We start from the raw sequence: 15763 nt of genomic DNA, 5'->3' as shown, positions 1-15763 counted from the left end.
CAGGCAACAAGATTGGACAAAGGCATAATAATTTTGGCCTTGCTTCAGTCTTAAACCACCATTTCCTGCTAGTGTGATTGCAGTATTAGGTTTGGGAAGAATCGAAACAACTAAACAACAACAGAAGCAGATGCTCTGTTGAAACAGGTGAGATGTCAGTTGAAAACTGTCATAACAGATTAACAGACCATGGATACCTCAACCTGGCAATACACACGACAACCAAAGAACGCCTTCTGTGATACGTCAGTGGCTTTGACAAAATGTCATTTGACATCTTTGGTTCAGGGTGGCCATTGCCATCACAGTTCATCCATTTTCCTGAGATTTTCATCCATATTGGAAGAGCTGCACCCAGGTATTCCTCCACCTGGCAATAAAGAATTTTTGCGGTAATTTCATGTCCTATCACAGGCATGCAATGAAAGGTTGTTTTTTTTTATAAAGTATAGCCGCATTGGTGTTCTAGCCTGACTAATATTTAATACAACAGAAATGCTGAAAATTAAGCTCCCATTTTCACTTAGAATGAGTTTGTCATTCTGAGTCACGCCCACGCTGCTTGCTGTCTGGATTTCACTGCACTGTCAATAGTTGACATCAGACACGAAGAACTAAAGTTTTGACTCAAGATGGAAGAAAACCGGAAACCTGTGAGGAGATGTGTGGCTCTTTGAAGGTGCCTCAGCTCTTTGTTTGCTGTATAAACTCAATGGAAGCACATCTGCTGTATTAACTTTCTGCACACACCACTGTAGTCCAACTCTCCCTTTCTCAATAAACACAGAGTTGCAGTCTTAACTTTCACGTGTCAGTCTGAGCACATCTAAAGGACCAATCATAATCCATTACCACGGTGGCTGTCACCATCACTCCATGGAAATGAATTCTGACTGGTTTCATGCTTCATTAAAAACCTATGACCTCCAGTAGAGCAACTTTCATCATCTAATCATTCACTCATTGGTTTGTGGAATTTGTATTATTTATTACTATTTGCATTTGCCAGATAATACTCTTCCACAGACGCTCTCCACAGACAAACATTAAAATGAACACATTATTTTCAATTGCACCAAATCTTCATGAAAGAAGAAGAATTTTGGGGTACTTCCAGCTGCACCAGCTCCCCGATGAACGAAACAAAAGAAAGTATATGGCTTCATATTTACACTAAAAGAAATGAGATAAGAAGAATAGAAGCAAAATATACCGACAGAGTGGGTGGCTCAAAGAAACCCTGCAGGGTTTAATAAAAGGAAAAACTATTCAGAAGAAAAACAAAACAAAAAGAAGGTGACTGAGTGACAGACGGGGGAGGCAAGATTGAAACTCGATTGAAATCTACAATAACAAATTTAGTGAGAAGAGTGGCAGCAAACACAGACGCCTGCTCAGGAAACTGACTAGCGACAGCATTCACACTGCACTTAATGTTCTCACTTTATCTCACTTTATGCATGCAGATTAGAGCAGGATCAACACACACGCACGCACGCACACACACACACGCACGCACGCACGCACGGTAGCAAAACATTTACTGTAGTTTTCTTCCAATTCAACTGAAAAAAACCCTTTTTAATGCTTATTCACTTATAACAGTCAACACACAAATCAGGGATGCACTTTTGTGGTTTCACACTCATACTCAAATTTCAGTTACACAGTATGTATTTTGTTTGTTTAGTTTAGTTCTTCTAGTCTAATTCAATGTGTTTTTATTTACATTGCACTAGTTTACAGCAATATTTACCATCCATCAATCTATCCATTTCCTTCCACTTATCCAGGGCTGGGTTGGGGGGTCAGCAGCAGAGAAACCCAGACCTCCCTGTGGTCACTTCCTGTAAAAAAGAAATGACCACTGAATCGTGGCATGCACAACTGTTAGCGTTTTGTCATTTATACAAGCTGCATTGTATTTGGTTTATGTTTTGGGCTACTTGACTGCTGCTCCAGTCCTGCTTGCAATAACGAAAGATGAGGATAAGGGTGGGGCTGATTGAAATTAAACTGGACTGTGGGACAAAGTGGCTAGGGCTGAATTAGTTTACCATTTGTCACTTGCATACATTGGGGTTTTTTTTCTGTTAACTTATAGTCAATCAGTGCTTTAATGTAGACACTGCACATGTAACCTTAGCTCTGCATACTATCCAGGGGCGGTTTGTGGTAGAATTGGTTACATTCATTACATCTGTGCAAATGTTCCTAAAGCTAAATGTCACTTCATCATTAGTTGATTTGAATCTTTCATTTGTTTATGTAGTTTGGTTATACTTACCATTGTGTGTTCCTTTGTGCAGGTCTTATATGTGAAACAGGTACATGGGAAGGGTCACCCCAGTACTTCCTGTTTTTATAGGATATGATGTCATTGATCAAGTCAGTTAGGTGTAACCAAATGAAGGGGTGTTTCTTTTGTGTAAAATTGTTTCATTTAAATTTAAAATAACCTCATGAGTCAGATTTTGTGGAGAGACTGACTTTTCAAACCGTTTAGTTGGGTGAATGAATTTGTTAAGTGGAAGAATGATTTTATTCCTCTTTCTTTGTCTAGACTGTGTTATTTAGTTGACCCTGTTTTCCTCAATGGTAGAGTTAATGAGGTTCAGATGTGAATGGAATTCTGTATAAAGCAGGTGAGATTTTGACTGCCAGGCTCTTATGTTTTGTGACATAATTGTTGAAAGGTGATGCCAGAAAAGAAAGAAAAGAAAGAAACTTTAAGAGAAAGAAACTCTTAAAAGAAACTTGAACAGTCTGCAGATGCTGTTTTCTTATCACTTTCCATGCTGCTTATGTTATGCTGCCTCACAGACTGAACCATCTGCTATGAAATCAGAGGGAGGGATGGGTTTTTCTTGTATTGAGCTTAGTTATCGTCCCTGTGGTATTCATAGTGTTATGTGTTCAGTAAATTTATAGAATAATGCTAGTGATGGCTTGAAGTCATGGCACTTGTGTTAAGTTCATTTATAAAATTTGCCCCCCTCCCCTACCTCACAAAAACACACACAGACATACAAACACAGGTTTTGATAAGCTGTGTTTGCATGTCTGTGTTTAATCAAGGTCTAGGGCTAGACCTTGATTAAACAATAAAAGAAAAACATCGCTGTTGAATTAAAAGGCTTGAGCACTGTGTGAAGGGGTTATTTGTCAATTGCAGGGTAAATTAAAAAAAATAATAATGAAAATGAAGGTGATGACTAGCATCAATCAACACTTAATCAATAAACAAAGTCATTTCTCAGAAATGCTAATCTGAAAATGCTGGTGGAGCCTCCACCTGTTTAATGTTTCATTGAACCAGCCACGTTAGGCACTGATGCTTCATTTCCATTATCAAGGTTTTCTTTGCTAAAGTGCTACAGAAGTTTTTAAAACTTCCTCACTCTACATCACACATGACTGAGAAGGTGTTTAGTGAGGTAAAAAAAAAAGAAAAAAGAAAAAACCACATAAGCTTTTTTACTTGCTAATGCTACCTCTGATTCCAAAGCACAGATTGTAATTAACTTTAGAGCAGTAAAAGCAGAGCCAGCAGCAGCATCTCTAGCATCCTAGTCTCCCAACAGTTTCCCCTCATAGACCACAGGTTTATCCACAATGCATATGCACAAACAACCAGAAAAAGGTGCTAGTCTCTGAGCTTACCCAGCTCCAGCCTTTCCACATATGCTACAGATTCCACTGGAGTCTGAGACAAGCAGAGTTAAGCTGCTTCCAGTGACAATAGCCAATTGTGGCCACAAGATGAAAGTAATTGTAATGATCAATGCAAACAAGTAAAGAGAGAAGCTTGTGGGAAACAACACTGAGATGCAAGGATCACTTTCACTTTGGTTTTAATTTATGTCTACTTTTAGATTTCACTGGACAAGCACTGCTTGCCTTGCTTGCCCAGGTGGAATGTAACTATTGTACCCCCCATATATACTCTTGATATTTTTCATTAAGTGATCTTTGTGAATTAGACAGTTGATTAGGAAAGACTGTCTTGCGGCCTTCTGTTATTTCTGTTCACAGTTTGCTTGCACAGAATGTAGACAGTCTGACTGCAAAGAGATTTTACTGCCTAACTCAGTGGCAGGTACCACCCTGGCTCTTTTGGTTGGGATTTTTCATAGATTTTTTTAAATTATAGCAGAAAATAATACCTATGGGATATTATGCTTAAATATTTTAATCAGGAAGATAATCTCCACTGATGTAACTCAAATCAAGAGAATTCAAATCCTAACAGCACACTGGAAACAAACTACATTATTGTTGCATAAGCTCTACGTCATCATGGGTTTTACATATTCCCCTAATATTCTATAAATGAACTTCCACAATTTTAATCAAAGTCCTGGAATATTTTGACTGCACCTCTGGTAAATATATTTTTGTCAAAGCATTAATATCAACACAAAAGGAGTTAAGTGAAATTTCCAAGAAGAAAAACTAAATTACAAGGTATCAAAGTGGTACATGTCAGCTTTTATCGATCAAATGATTGATGCTAATGAGCTGACACTGATTGCACATATCTCAAATAATCCTGCTACTATCAGACATTTCAGAATAATGAAATGAAACCAGTCCTGTCAGTTATGAGCCATTAACCAGACAGGGTTTGAGACAGCTGTTGGAGAACAGCGGGATCTTCGTTACCTTCCTGCAGCTGAACCAAAGAGCATCAGAAAGTGATTAGAGCTCAGTGGGCTCAAAGGAAATATTACGAAAGGCAGTCTGAATCACAACCTGTCAGAGTATGCTGCCTCTTAAATGAATACTCTGTACTATCTGGTTTTTAAAACATTTAATTGAACATACTAAGGCAGAAGGAAATATGTATTTATACTGCGCTGTCCTGGCAATACCATTACCAGGCACTTTCACTGTATTTCAAACACCTCCTGTTTGAGCTTCTGCAGAAGTCCAGCAGCCAGACACAATTAATCACTTGATCGGTCGATCACTACCTTAACCTCAGATGGCTCTCTCTCTCTCTCTCTCTGAAAGCTAACATCTCTGAAGAGACCAAACGAAACAGGACTGCACTCTTATTGTTCACAGGACAATGAGTTGAGAGAAACCTGTCTGAAAAATACAAATGGATTTGCCATGAATAATGAGGTGAATGAATCAGCAACAGCCTATATCACGCTGAATGATTAAAATGTGATGTGAATGTTCTCACAGCTTTAATGTTGTTTTCCAGGACACAAAGCTGGCAGTGGTAAATACAAAGAACATTTTAAAAGTAACTTTAAAGATGAAAAACAATAAAAAAGCAGCAAATGAGTAAGTCAGGTCCAGTCCTAAGAGAAATGGCAATAAGGATAAAAGGTTGATTTCCTAGTTTAAACACACTGAAAGATGTCAGAGATGCTGATGCCAGTCAGTTAGTCCTTTGGATCTATCACCTTTTTAAAATATTTTCAATTTAAGTCTTAAAGCAAGCATTCAGCTGTCTCCAGAATAATAATAATAATAATAATAATAATAATAATAATAATAATGTCCATCCAAGTACCAACCCAAATGATGTCCATGCAGAAAGCTGTATAAAGAGCATTCCTCTTCCTCTCTAAGACTGACTCCAAAAGTGCAACTGTAACTAAACACGACTTTGATCTTTAACTAATGGCTCACTCTGTAATCAGTTTGCAAAGGGTGATCTTTTTTAAAATAATTCACCTTAAAACAAAATTTTAAATATCATCAAGGCGAAAAAGTATGTATTAGTATGGACTGCTATTGTACTGCTAGCTTTCTGTTAGTCTCATAAATGGACAGCTTAAAATATTTTGTGCCTTTAGGAGAATTCTTTATGCACTCTGGTGAGTGAAATTCTAGGATCTTAATATATTCTTATTTAACAATAATTTTCAGGTCTATGTCTGTGCGATGCATCTATATATAATCATGAAAACAAAGGTTTTTTACAGGACTAAGTACACTGCTACACAGGGATCAAGTGGTTCATTTGTTAAGTCAGGTCTTGCTAATCAAATGCACTTCAGGTGTATGTTTATACTGTCCCACGATTTTCCAAGGAGTGCATGTCCCAGCCAATTTACCCCAAGGTCAAACCGTGCAATGCTCAGGAAAACAGAAAAAAACCAAACAAACGAAAAGCAAAAACAAAACAGGAGAACTACACCTCGGAGTCAACAGGTCTCAGTAAGTTAAACTCTAAAGTTCATGACAGTGCAATTAGAATAAAACTGAGTAAGTGGTTCATTTGGAAGAGTTGCCTCTTCTCTCTGAAAAATTGCAGCATGGTTTAGATTTGTAAATCTGCATCTGAACAAATCATTTCTGGAAACAAAACACTTCTGGAACAATGGCCTTGGACAGATGAGACCACACTGGATATATTGGGCCATAATGCACTGTGTTGAAAACCAAACACAGCACATAAGCACAAACCCCTCTCTAAAAGTAGAAGTGGAATTTTCACCTGTCACACAGTGACAAATGGGTAATGATTTGGGCTTGTTTTCCAGCCACATGACCTGGACACCTAGCAGCCACTGAGTCCATTTTGAACTCCTCTTTATACCAAAGTAGTCTGTAGTTAAATGCAAGGCCATCAGTCGGAAAGCTAAAGCTTGGCTGAGGTCATGCAACAGGATTAGTGTGGACACAGCAGCACATCACAGAATGGAGTGAAAAAGAAAACAATCAAGACGCTGCAATGGTCCAATCATAGTCCAGTCCTCAATCTGTCTGAAATGCTATGGTGGGACCTGTGCAAAAATGAATTCCTGCAATGAACTGAAGCAATGCTGTAAAGAAGAGTGGGCCACAGTTTCCCCCACACTGATATGGAAAAGTGCCAAAGTCATACAGAAAACTACTATTTCAAGTTACTGTTGCTAAAGGTGGTTCAACAAGCCATTGATCATTGGGTGTACTTAGTGTTTCACAGGACTGCCGAGAGTCAAGTGAACACATTCTTGTTCATAACAAAGTGGTTTGTGGTTTGTTAATGCAGCTTGCTAACAAAACTTGCTACAGTCATGTGTTAACTTAGCACTCCACTCTTGTTAAAATGTAGTCACCTTTGAAAAAGCCATGAACATTGGCAATAATGTCAAAGCTGAAAATGCAGTGTCTACAAACCAATAGATAACATCATGATGCTTATATGCAATCTAATGTTGCATGCATAACTTAATATGGTATTTTCCTTACAGACAAAGCTAAAAGTCAAAGGAAGACATTGGAAGTGTTTTTATTAAGCTAAAAAGTCTTTTAACTGCTATTTGCAGTTGGCAGTGTCTATTGTTATAGACACTCCCCTCTATTATTAACTATAGCTTAGGCATAAACCTTTAACTACACTAGGAGAATAATTTAAGGTAACTTAACCTATAGGATTCATCATCTTAAACCAGGTCTTTGTTTTTGTTGCAGAAAATAATAGGTGATTTGCATTGGATAGAGGTGAACTGAATTTCTACCCTGTCAGAGTTGGTTGTCATGAATGATTCAGATTTATGTACTACCTTTATTAACCATTTTGTTTCATTTTCAAGCTAAGGTTCAGTTTTCAAATTATCTAATTTATGAATGGCTAAATTAATTCTTCATCATCAGCAGAGTAGGTGTTCATGAATAATGTAAATTTTATGCAGAGAACTTGCGGGTCTGCTGCTAGAGGACAGAGGGGAATCTGGACTGAAAGGAAAAATGGGTTTATATAAAATAATATATAAACCCAACCACAGTGAGACAAGTTAAATTTTTAGTTCTTTTTGTAGCTTCTGGTAGATTTTGGTTTTTTAACCAGATGATGGACCTGTTGTTAGGGGCAAATAATAATGCATATAAATACGCCATAGATTGTCAGTGATACCAGTGAAGGTGGAGATACTAAAAGCTCACTGTTTGGATGCTCACTAAGCACATGACCATGCCACTGAGGAGTTTTTGATCTTTCCGGCACTCCTGCTGCTGTAGGTGGTGATGGTGGGAGGGCTAAATTTTGAGGATGTTTGTTCTGTCCAACACTTTCATGCTATGGCTGTAATGACCAGTGAAGCCTCTGGGGCTGTCCCCACTTTAATCTGTCCTGGTTAGTTTAATACTTTTCAGCAGTTTTTTGTTTGAACAAAGGATCAAAAAGAAAGGCAGTGTTTTGTACTCTAGAGGAAAGAACTGAAAAATAAAATGCTGACATGGTCTTCAGTAATTTCTCCTTCAAGTTTTTTTTTTTTTTAATTTCCCCTTGACTTTATCTCGACTGACCTGAGCTACTCTTTCATGCCCAGTGGTGCCAGATTGGTCAACATACTTTCTTTTCTTGTGTTTCCCTCTTTCTTCTTACCTTTTCAGTACACTTAGGAATTTGTGAATGAATTATTGATTCATCTACAAATGAATCAATAATCCATTTGCCGCTTAAGTGACAAAATGTTAAACTGAAAAATCATAAATTGCATCTAAAAACAGGCTGTGATGCCATGCTTTGGTCAATAGAGTCCCATTGTTATCCTTCCATCACCACCATATTGGTTTTTTGAAACTGGATGTGATAAGTGAGGGGTGGGAACAGTTAAAGTTTGCTGCAACCACACACAACTTTGTGACTTGTCACAAGTTAGACCCTAAAGCATGTTTTACACGAATGTTTGATTCTAATGTTGGTCATAATTTACTTAATTCATATAACTTTTATTAAATAAGAATCAAAATTATTATTTTGTTTGTTTTTATGATTTATTATTGTGTTTTTGTGTCCACACAAACAGGATTCTTAGAAAAAAAAAACCATTTTACTAGCAGCTTCTTGCAAAGAACATTGTCAATCACATAAGAACTGAATTGGAAAATAGTGGTAACATGTCTTGGAATGAATTCATATTTGACATTTTTGCCTTTTTTTATCTACAGAGAATGTCAGGAGAGATGTAAGAGTATACAGCTATGTAGAAATCATGGTGGAGGCTCTGTCATGGTTTGGCACCTGATTGGCAGCAGCTTAATTTTTCAACATGACAACGAGCTTATACACAATGCCAATGTAGAAAAGGAATACCTGAAAAGAAAAACACACCGGAACACTATCAGTTCTGAACTGGCGTCACCAGAGCCAAACCTCAAAATTATTGAGCAGTGTAGGATCATCTTGAGAGAGAAAAGAACAAAAAGGAAACACTCTGGGATGTCCTTCATGGAGCCTGCAGAACTATTTCTGAAGACTATTTGAAGAAATTACAGAAATAGTTCAGGCTGTTCTGAAGAATAAAGGTGGTCATATTGATTTGTACGTAGTGTTTGTTTTGGGGTTGTTTTATTTAGACAGACAGATAATGTTTCCATCAGTTCTCTAAGTGTCCTGTTGTCTATGCTTGTGGCCACTAAAGATTTACTTCCAGAGATTCCGCACTTACAGATGGTTACACAAGAAAATAAGCATCCATACTTCCCATTTCAGATATTACACACTGTTTATTTTGTTAAAAGGCTTTTCTGTTTCTTATTTCCATAAGAAGGAGTGGACATTACCCTAACAAAAACCTAAATCCAAATCCGAGACATGTCTGCGATGACCTAATGAATGTTAAGAGGGTAAAGTCCCTGTTGTTCTAAAATGTATATAGAGCATTAGGGTTATTAGAAAAAAAAAACCCTCCAAATATACAGTGGGGCAAGAAAGTATTTAGTCAGCCACCGATTGTGCAAGTTCCCCCACTTAAAATGATGACAGAGGTCAGTAATTTGCACCAGAGGTACACTTCAACTGTGAGAGACAGAATGTGAAAAAAAAATCCATGAATCCACATGGTAGGATTTGTAAAGAATTTATTCGTAAATCAGGGTGGAAAATAAGTATTTGGTCAATAACAAAAATACAACTCAATACTTTGTAACATAACCTTTGTTGGCAATAACAGAGGTCAAACGTTTACTATAGGTCTTTACCAGGTTTGCACACACAGTAGCTGGTATTTTGGCCCATTCCTCCATGCAGATCTTCTCGAGAGCAGTGATGTTTTGGGGCTGTCGCCGAGCAACACGGACTTTCAACTCCCGCCACAGATTTTCTATGGGGTTGAGGTCTGGAGACTGGCTAGGCCACTCCAGGACTTTCAAATGCTTCTTACGGATGTGGATAGCAACACTCCTTTGTTGCCCGGGCGGTGTGTTTTGGATCATTGTCATGTTGGAAGACCCAGCCTCGTTTCATCTTCAAAGTTCTCACTGATAGAAGGAGGTTTTGGCTCAAAATCTCACTATACATGGCCCCATTCATTCTGTCCTTAACACGGATCAGTCGTCCTGTCCCCTTGGCAGAAAAACAGCCCCATAGCATGATGTTTCCACCCCCATGCTTCACAGTAGGTATGGTGTTCTTGGGATGCAACTCAGTATTCTTCTTCCTCCAAACACGACGAGTTGAGTCTACACCAAAAAGTTCTACTTTGGTTTCATCTGACCACATGACATTCTCCCAATCCTCTGCTGTATCATCCATGTGCTCTCTGGCAAACTTCAGACGGGCCTGGACATGCACTGGCTTCAGCAGCGGAACACGTCTGGCACTGCGGGATTTGATTCCCTGCCGTTGTAGTGTGTTACTGATGGTGACCTTTGTTACTTTGGTCCCAGCTCTCTGCAGGTCATTCACCAGGTCCCCCCGTGTGGTTCTGGGATCTTTGCTCACCGTTCTCATGATCATTTTGACCCCACGGGATGAGATCTTGCGTGGAGCCACAGATCGAGGGAGATTATCAGTGGTCTTGTATGTCTTCCATTTTCTGATGATTGCTCCCACAGTTGATTTTTTCACACCAAGCTGCTTGCCTATTGTAGATTCACTCTTCCCAGTCTGGTGCAGGTCTACAATACTTTTCCTGGTGTCCTTCGAAAGCTCCTTGGTCTTGGCCATGGCGGAGTTTGGAGTCTGACTGTTTGAGGCTGTGGACAGGTGTCTTTTATACAGATGATGAGTTCAAACAGGTGCCATTCATACAGGTAACGAGTGGGGGACAGAAAAGCTTCTTACAGAAGACGTTACAGGTCTGTGAGAGCCACAGATTTTCCATGTTTGAGGTGACCAAATACTTATTTTCCACCCTGATTTACGAATAAATTCTTTACAAATCCTACCATGTGAATTCATGGATTTTTTTTCACATTCTGTCTCTCACAGTTGAAGTGTACCTCTGGTGCAAATTACTGACCTCTGTCATCATTTTAAGTGGGGGAACTTGCACAATCGGTGGCTGACTAAATACTTTTTTGCCCCACTGTAATTGGCCCTGCGTGTCTTCACTCCTATTTCAGTCGCCTTCAGTGCTGAAAAACAAACATAAAACTTGACTCAAACACTTTACAGTCTCAACAGGGACATCTTTTGAAATGAACAGAGGTCATTCATTAGGGTCATACTGATATGCTAGCACGTATAAAATGCAAAAGGTGTTCAGTCAGCAGCTTGAGCATTAAAGTATTAAAAAATACACACACACACACACACACACAAACACGCACGCATGCACGCACGCACGCACACACGCACAGACACACACGCACGCACGCACGCACGCACACACACACACACACTCATATTCAGCTGCATAGCTTTGAAAAGTATCATGTAAATGAAAGTATTCCATTATTGATCAGGGCACTCGGATGCAGCCGTCAGTCTGATATAAAGTGATGAATCATCCTTTTGAGAGAGTGGAGCTGCTCTCAGTCATGCAAGGACAAACACTGCATAACCACACATGCACAAAGACAGGAAAGCGTAGACACAAAGACATTCACAGAACTCTATGCTGAGTTTAGACGTTTTCAAATTCATCTACCTTATTAAATTCCATCTTCCTGGTTTTAATGATCTCAGCTGATTTAAAAAAACAAAAAACTGAGCAACCAAAGAAAAAGTAGAAATATGCGTTTGCTTTTGCACAGTGCCACTCAGCTGAGTGTCACAGATGTGGATAGCGCAGGAGAAGTGCAGTGCAGTATGAGAATATTTCCACACAAATATTAGAAAGTGAGTCCCCATGTGTCTCACAATATTTGTTGGGTAATCATGCTTTTACCAAGTGGACTAGAAGAGAAACTGCTCTTGGTCTTAGACACCCCAGAATCACAAATATGGATGCTGAGAGATTTTGTAGGTCTTTCCTTCCAGCTGCTGTCAGACTCTACCACAAAGACTTTACAGATGACCACACACGCACAGTTTTCTCTGCATTACTGTAGGGTGTTTCCCTTACAAATAAAGTGCCCTGAGACAACTGTTCTTGTGATTTGGTGCTATATAAATAAAAGCAAATTGAACTGAATTGAATCTGGACCGATCATCAGTCAGTACCATAGCTAACACAGAGATAGCCAGCCATTCGCACCAATAAGCAGTTTAGAATCACCATTTAACATGACCCTTTGGATGTCTTTGGAGAGCTGGCAAGACCACACACAGACACGGGGAGAACATGCTAACTTAGCACAGAAAGGCTCCAGCCAGATGGTGGGTTCAAGACCAAGACCTTGCAACAGAGCTAACCACCGCACCACTGTGCTGCTCACTTATTGTTTCAATAGAAACTAAAAACAAATGGAGATAGAGTGAATCAATGATCTAGAGAGAGCAGCATGCGAGTCAATCACAGATCTCATTCAGCGGTTCCACAGAGGACATCAAAGCCTTTTATAATCCTTGAAATATTATTAACAAAGCATTAAGTTAGAGGCAGTTAATTTAGCGATCTCAATCATAATGACTTCTTGGAAAAAGAAAATTGCTTCAATCTTTCTAAGTGGAAGTTACTGCTTTTCTATATACAGCATTGTATTACCTTACCCTGTGGAAGTTATTACTCTGTTTAGTCTGAAAACTACCAACATGTACTGGGACCACTGTAGCAGTGCCAATAAAAACATTTGCTTTGGGAAAAAAACAAAACAGAAACAACAAAAAATGTTGCTACAGCCCAACATAGTAAAAGAAACATCTTTAAAAGTCTGCAAAGGCCAGTTTTTTTCTTTTTTTAAAAACCAGGTCTCCATGCAACATTACAAACTAGACCTGTTGCTGTAATAAATGATAGTGAATCTAAAAGGGGTGGGAATCACTAATGCAGAATGTATGAACACATAGCTGTTCAGGAGTTTGTCACCGTGTTAATGTTGAGGCAGATCAAAACATTAACAGCTGAATCATGTTTCCCAAAACTGGACAAACTTTCAAGCTGCACGTTTCCTGTGAAGTCTTTTCTGACAAGGTGCAAGAGTCTCATTCATAAAACACACTGGGCAATAATCAGAATTTTACATTACAGGCCTTGATCACAGCATCAAAGAACTGCAGTTACACATGAAACACTCACAGTTTCACAGTTTAAGTGTGGAAATAAATGAAAGCACGCTGTGAATGAGCTTTTCACCTCTTCTTGGTTCACAGCTTTACACTTTACTCACAGGTTTAATGGAAATTATGTGTGAAAAGCTTTTCAACAGGAGCCTGAGAGATTATTATCCATGGTCAAGGTGTGTTATGCTGATTAGATCCCTATATCATACTATTAATCTACTATTAATGTTCAGAATTAAATATGACAGTTAAATTGTTATACAGAAAGACAAAAGCCTAAAGTCTTTTGTCCTTAAGTTAAAAAATATACACAATGCAACTTGCAAATATGCAAGTAATGCATTGTCAATTTTAGTTTTGATCACCATAGCTGAGAGGTGAAGTTCTGAATAGGAGGCACTGTTGACAAGTTAAAAAGCAAAATCATTTAGTGCATGAATGCTTGATATATTAACACGGGGAAGAAATGTCTGTTTTAAATTGATCTAAACCATCATTGCTGAAGCTTTAGTATATGTTCGACTATTCACCCTGAAGCCAACATTCCAGGAGACGGGGTTGCCCTATAAGCCTCGGTGCCCTTCCTCCTCCATCCTTCCCACTTCAGTTACCACATTACAATAACCACCACAATTTGTGAGTAGCATTTTTCACATTGTGATCCAGATTTTCAAATAAAAGCATTTGAAACCAGCGCAAAATAGCTGGTTGACACCAGCCAGATGCAGCCCTACCCAGCAGCCTTGACCCACACCAGTTTGCCTACAGAGCAAACCGATCGACAGAGGACGCCATAGCAACAGCACTCAATGTAGCATTAACACATCTGGAGAGGGAAGGAAGCTATGTGCGTATGCTCTTTGTGGATTATAGCTCGGCATTTAACACCATTCTTCCATACAAACTGGACGCCAAGCTAAAAGACCTAGGGCTTCCTCACAGCACCTGTAAGTGGATCAGTAGCTTCCTCACCGACCGCAGACAGAGAGTGAGAGTGGGACGTTACACATCTCCAGCCCTAAATCTAAGCACTGGGTCGCCACAGGGCTGCGTGCTTAGTCCACTGCTCTACTCGCTTTATACACACGACTGCACCCCCGCCCACCAGAGCAACGCCATTGTAAAGTTCGCAGATGACACTACTGTGGTGGGGCTCATATCTGGGGGAGATGAGTCTGCCTACAGAGATGAGGTGGAGCGGCTGTCTTCATGGTGCAAGGATAACAACCTTCTCCTAAACACGAAAAAGACCAAAGAACTCATAATTGACTACAGAAGACACAAGACAGAAATCCAACCACTAATCATCAGCGACGACTGTGTGGAGAGGGTGGCAGACTTCCGCTTCTTGGGAGTCAGCATAGAGGGAAACCTATCCTGGAGTGTGAATACCTCTGAGCTACTGAAAAAGACACAACAGAGACTGTACTTTCTGAGAGTGCTTAGGAAGAACAACATCACACAGAGACTGCTGGTGTCTTTCTACAGAGCCTCCATCGAAAGCATACTAAAGTACTGCATAGGCATATGGTACGCTAGCTGCACAGTGACTCAGAGGAAAGCACTCCAGGGAGTAATCAACGCTGCCCAAAGGACAATCGGCTGCCCTCTCCTCAAACTGAAAGACCTACACAGTTCCCGCTGCCTCAAAAGAGCCCATAACATCATAAAGGACACCTCACACCCTGGACACTCCATGTTCGAACTGCTGCCTTCAGGTAAACGGTATAGAACAACATACACAAGGACTAACAGACTCAAACACAGTTTCTACCCAATTGCAATATCATGTCTCAATGCTACTAAAAGCAGATGACTTTCATTGCCCCTGTTGTCATTTGTGCCCTTGATGTTGGAATGCTTTCAGACATGTTTTGTTGGATGCGCTAACAAATTGACTGAGTGATTGATTGTTTGAGTGATATATCAACTAGGTCGTATGTTGAGTGTCTGTATGGGGCCTTAGGCCTGGATTGCTTGGGTGTATCTACGGTATGAGTATACTGTATTTTATATGTATTTCTATCTTTTATATCCTATCATTATAGTTTTTAAGTATTTAATTATAGTTTTTAAGTATTTATCTTTTGTGATGTTGCACTGACCAGAGACATCTTTCAATTTCATTGTACCTGTGACAATGACAATAAAGAATATTCATTCATTCATTCACATATCTGCAGGAGACTGAACTGAGAGAAAGATTTGTAGTAAAACCAAAACTGTGTACTAAAAGAGGATTAAAAAATAACTGAGTAGAGATGAGGAGGCATGAATGATGAAAATGAAGGACAAAATTAGTTAGTTAACCAACTTTTACATAAAACATTTCCCTTCCCTTAATGGGGTGGCTGTAGCTCAGGTGGCAGAGCAGGTCAGCCACTAATCAGAAGGTCGGTGGTTCGATCCCAGGCTGCATCCTGGCTG

This window comes from Rhamphochromis longiceps, linkage group LG7 (genome assembly GCF_057381845.1).
Source record: "Rhamphochromis longiceps isolate RC_006_pf linkage group LG7, R_longiceps_female_GT1.1, whole genome shotgun sequence".
In the NCBI taxonomy this organism is placed as follows: domain Eukaryota; kingdom Metazoa; phylum Chordata; class Actinopteri; order Cichliformes; family Cichlidae; genus Rhamphochromis; species Rhamphochromis longiceps.
This window is presented reverse-complemented; position numbering follows the sequence as displayed.